General features: G+C 51.5%; 1 long non-coding RNA gene and 1 pseudogene across 1 annotated transcript; both read left to right on the plus strand.

Annotated features, from left to right (window-relative positions):
• The first annotated feature begins 1,054 nt into the window (after positions 1-1,054).
• Positions 1,055-3,052, plus strand: LOC120674661 (annotated as a pseudogene).
• A 411-nt stretch (positions 3,053-3,463) lies between these two features.
• LOC120673886 lies at positions 3,464-4,685 on the plus strand. The gene is made up of 2 exons (XR_005674914.1): positions 3,464-3,822; positions 3,980-4,685. It is a non-coding gene; the product is annotated as an uncharacterized LOC120673886 (long non-coding RNA).
• The last annotated feature ends 803 nt before the right edge of the window (positions 4,686-5,488 follow it).

Here is a 5,488-nt window from a genome sequence, read left to right on the forward strand (position 1 = left end):
TTCGGGGGCAATGAAGAAAAACCAAGAAAAAGTAGTTCCAGTTAAAGACAATAAAAACAAGCGAACGCACAAAGAGTTACTAGAACTAGCTTCCCTAAGTTGAGCGATATATTGGCTAATATGCTACCAAGTGGACCGGTTATCACCGCCACTAAATTTTATAAACTCAGGAACACGCCAACCAGTAGGGTAGGGAATCATATCAAAACTGTTAGAATACAGCCTTTGATATAGCCGAGTCCTACCCATATCTAAACCAAGTTTAGATTTAAACATGTTAGCCAGATCTTCTTTCATCCTAACTAGATCGGCTTCGTAATTACCCATGGATGTTTGACCAGCAGTAGCAAAACGATGTGTAGTAGGATCAGTAGTAGACATCGTCTGTGTAGCGTAATGAGGGTTAGATTTGATTAAATCATCCCAAACATCCTGGGGTAAAGCAGGACGAAAAGGTGGTTCGCCATATGATTTTGTAGTGTATGGCGGTTCAAAACCGGCCAATTCATCTACTCGGCCAGAGACAGCTGAAGAGGGAAGTGGCGCAATTTGTGGTTGAGACGCAGTAGCCATCACCATGGCACTGATCTGAACGACCGGTCCGACCGGTCCAACCACCAAGGCGACGGTCCGACCGGCTAGAGAAGCTGATCGACCATAGGCGGCCGAACGGAGCCTGGCAGTGGTGATTGCCCTACGAAATAATTCGGCGGCATACCATACTGTGGTGAATTTGTTTGTGCGGCCGAAGAATTAGCATTAGGGGTTTTAGAAAAAATAATTATGAGTAGCTTTCCTCTTATTGCCTCCCAGTTGCAGATTTAGATCGATCAACAAATCTTGCATCGAATTTACTACATAATGCATCTGCAAACAGTCTTTATATTTATAGGCCGGGGAGGACGTACTTCTTCCAAATCGAGTTACAAAAGGACTCTACAAAGCAAAACTTAACTATATTCAGATTACACAGGCCCAGACCAGTCTGACCGGTTGGTCCAACCGGTCAGACCGGTCGGCCTCGGCAGATGCCAATTTTGGCTGACTACACGCCGCAATGTATGACACGCTCGTCGAGGCTGTGGGCGCCGCCGGGGCCGTCGGGGGCCTTGCCTCGCTGTCCAACCACACGTGCGAGGAGATGGCGGTGCGGGACTACGTCGAGCTGCTGGGGTACACCGTCGACAAGCTCGGGTGGGCGCTCGACGCCATGGCCAAGACCGACAACGGCATGGAGGAGCCGAACGCATCCGGGGCCCGCGGCGCCGCTGCGGCGGCGGTGCGGCGCACGGAGGATGACCTCCACGCGTGGCACAGCGCGGCGCTGGGCAACCAGGACACCTGCCTCGAGTACTTCCACGGCACTGACGGCCGCCTGCTGCGCCACGTCGAGGCGGCCGTGGCGCAGCTCTCGCAGCTGGTCAGCAACCTCCTCGCCATTCACAAGCGCCTGCGCAGCATCACGCGCCAAACAACGGCATGGGCGGCGGTGGTGGCCCCAGCTCGGAGCTGCCGCAGTGGGTGATGGACATCGAGGACGGCGGCGGCGGGGACGAGGAGCTGCTGCTCAAGCGCGCCACGCCGGCGTCAGGCCGATGCTCGTGGACGTCGTGATGGCACAGGGCAGCAGCGGGCGGTACCGGACCGTCAGCGAGGCGGTGGCGTGGGCGCCGATCCACAGCAAGAGGAAGTACGTGATCTACGTGAAGAGGGTCATCTACCACAAGAACATGGAGGTGAGGAAGAAGAAGACCAACATCATGCTCGTCGGCCAGGGCATGGGTGATACGGTGATCTCCGGCAGCCGGAGCTTCTCCGGCTTTTGGACCACCTTCCGGAGCGCCACATTCGGTAAGTACATGACCGTCGATAAAGCTCACGGCGGCAGAGTTATTGCCCTGCATTACTGCTTCGTTTAATTTCGAAAGGCAGGATGCACGTGTGTTCTACTGTTCTTCCTCCATTGGCCATTGCAGCAAGCTGACATCTCATCCCATGTGGCCATGTCGCCGTCTTAACCTTTGCTCGGCATGCAGCGGTGGCTGGCGCGGGGTTCGTCGCCCGGGACCTGACGATCCGGAACACGGCGGGGCCGGCGGCGCACCAGGCGGTGGCGCTGCGCGTGGACTCGGACCGCTCCGCCTTCTTTCGCGTGGCGGTGGAGGGCCACCAGGACACGCTGTACGCGCACTCGCTCCGGCAGTTCTATCGCGACTGCCGCGTCTCCGGCACCGTCGACTTCATCTTCGGCGGATTGGTTGTTTGTGTCGGACGTACATGCTCTGAATCTAACGACCATGTCTCCGGCACACGTTGTTTGTTTGTTTCGGCGGATTTCAGTACAGTCTCTGTCACATTTCACGTTGGATTGGTTGTTTCGGCGGGTAACTTAGGGTGGTCTGTGTTCGGCAACTATATAGAAGTGTCTCTTGTGTTGTTGGTGCAGTAAATTAAATTACGTGACCTGATCTGGTGTATAGCCTTTTTATTTTCTAATCAAAGGTAGTGTGGGTCCCATTGTTTGCATATCAAAATATTGGTATATTAAAATATGGGCAAATGCATAAATTTTGACGTTTGGTTGAGAAAAATTAGCCCACCAAACCAAGTGCTATTCTCAACTTGCCAAGATTCTAGTCGAAAAAATTACTCTAAAATTTGATATAGTTGAAAAATTACTCTATATTTTAATATGTCCACGTTTTAGCATATTAATATTTTAATATAACGGAGCTTATTATCTAGCCATCCTAGTAAATGGGCTCCATGTTGCAGAATGTAGAATCCTCTCTTAGGCCTGACAATGGGCCATGAAAATCCAAGGGCCTTGCGGGCCTCCCAGCTCGTGGGCTAAAAATTTAGAATTGATTACCAGCTTTTTAGACACAAAGTAAGATTGGATCAGGTTGTGCTTTAAAGGATTGGCACAGGCCGAATTTTAGATATTGCCCAGGTCAGCCCGTGGGCCGCGAGTAAAGATTTGACCCGTGGATAACAGGAAAGGGCTACCAGCTTTGCCTGTCTCGAGTCCAGAAAATTGGGATTTTACTCTAATGGGAAGTGGATTTTACTGGAACAAAGTTATGAATTTCACTAGAATAACCTTATGAATGTTGTTCTTCATGTTACAATACTACTAACCTTCGCTTCAAAATAATTGACAACTTTGACTTTACTATTCAAAGTTTGACCGTGTGTTTTTATATGAATATTTGCATGTATAGGTAGAAGTGTATTATATTGGTATAATATTTGTCACAAATCTAATGATGGTTGTTTCTCTTTACGTAGTTTTCTAGTTGAAAAGTTATTATTGGTCAAAGTGTAAATAGTAAAAGTCAAAATTATCAATTATTTTGAAATCAAGGTTGTATTTTTTCTTTTCCAATTTTTTTACAAATTCTGTAGCTCTATTTTTTGAACTGACTGGACGTTTTTGCCCCTGACTGATGTCTCTTATCCTCTCCCCTGTATACTACCCTGACTGTTTTCATCCTCCATCTTCCCTTCACGGGGAGGGTCAGAGCCGCCACCGGTGCTCCCAGGGGTCGCCGCCCAGGATTCGCCGCCGTCTCTAGGAGGCCGCCGCCCAAGGAATCTCTGCGGCTGCCCCCAGCAGCTGCCGCCTCCAGGAGCCGCGGGCCGCCACCCCAAGGAGCCGCGCTGCGGCCCCCAGCAGCAGCCGACCCCAGGAGCCGACGTTGCCCCCAGCAGCTGCACTCCCCCCAGGCCCCTACACGCGAGATCCAGAGGCTCCTGGGGAGAGCGCGTCCCGGACAGAGCGCAGAGGCAACAGCAGCATCCCCTTCGTCTAGATCTGAGGTGAGATTTAGAAGCCCTAAAGTGATGATTGATTGTGCAAAGTGTTAATTTAGGGTTTTGACAGGAGTAAGAGTGATTCTCTGATGTGCTTGTGCTATGAATCAATTTGTTCTATAGTCATGCTGAATTTTTTCTTGGCCATGGGGTCGAGGAGCAGGCGGCGTGCCTTGGGGGCGTGGCCTGCACCCTTGGCAGCCAGCTCAAGGAGAAGAGTCTAGGAGAAAGAGGAGGTCTAACGGGAGTTAACGGGGCTGTGCATAAGATAGATGGAGGTAGGGGCAAAACCGTCCATCCAGGTCAAAAAAGGGTTGTAGAATTTGTAAATCTATCAAATGAGCTGAAATGACATTCTAGCGTGAAGAACAACATTCATAAGGGCATTCCAGCGAAGCCCACAACTTTGATGGCATTCCAGCGAAATCCGCTTCCCATAAGGGCAAAATCCCAATTTTCTCGTCTCGAGTCGGAGGAGTCGCATTCGGCTGCGGGGCGAGGTTGCCACTAGGGTTCGATAAGGGTGCCGTTGCCGCCGCAGCTAGGTCGCCACTGCTCGTCTCCAAGACCCGGTGAGAGGAGGCTTTGACCCGGCGCTGCGACGGGGCGGCCGGCGCTCATCTTTGATTCCTATCTTCGTCCTCCAAGTTCAACTCCATCTTCGTCCTGATGCTCTGATAAGCTACCCGTGCTTAGTTGGTTCCCAATGGCAAGCCCGTGCAAAATTCACGTGCTCTAGATCTGTTTCTGCTATGCTCTTCCCTTTGTTTGTTGCTTGAAGATGGAGAGAAGTTGAATTCCGAGTATCTCTTCTTGGGGTGGATGCTCCACTCCGTTTGCTGTGTTGTGTGGATCATTCGATAGCAAAATTTCCCCCAAAAAATTTTTGAGGATGCATCTGGATCCCCGAAAACTGCATCGAGTCTGTCCCAGGGCAATCTTAGTCCGACAGTCCCCTTTGACCCAACCCCTATCCCTGGGCGTGGTGGACCACTTGACAGCATTCTTTCCCCAAGGAAATTTGGTGGTGTGGTGCATCTGGATCACCCTCCGCTAAGTCACCCTCCCTAGTCATGCGGTCTTAGTCTGATTGTTGTCTTTGACCGAATTCGGAAATGAGTTGTATTGAACTATGAGGATATTGTTGAATAATTCTTGTGCTTAACTAGCGGTGTAGCTGTTGGTTAGTTGCTGCATGGCCGTTTTTCAGGCTGTGCACGTTCTTGAGCTTTGACTCGCGCTGTGTTCGCGAGGAAGCGCGTCGTGCGGCACGAACTAGGGCGTCTGGGATGGCATTCGCTCCGTGATGGACGTGCCGCGCATGTCGGAGGCCACGGCCTCGAGTCAGTTGTAGTCCTCTCTTTATATGCAATACAAAGAGTCAAGAAAAACGCTGCCACATTGCAGCACAACGAGACCGGTGTTCATCCACTTCCAGTTCGCGTGAGTTGTGTGCGTGGGTTCTTGAGTTCGCCGGCGTCGCGGGTTGCGACGTCTCTCCGGCGATCTCTCACAAGTGGCATCAGAGCCGGTTGCGGGCCGGGGATCGATCGCGGCGAGGTTTCGTCGTTGGAATCATCACCGCGCGATCGAGTGGGCGATGACGGGCACTCCGCCGTCGTCGCCGAAGGAAGGCGAGAAGAAGACTGGAAAGTTCGATAGTCCAGGAGCG

The sequence above is a fragment of the Panicum virgatum genome, chromosome 5N (genome assembly GCF_016808335.1).
Source record: "Panicum virgatum strain AP13 chromosome 5N, P.virgatum_v5, whole genome shotgun sequence".
NCBI lineage: Eukaryota > Viridiplantae > Streptophyta > Magnoliopsida > Poales > Poaceae > Panicum > Panicum virgatum.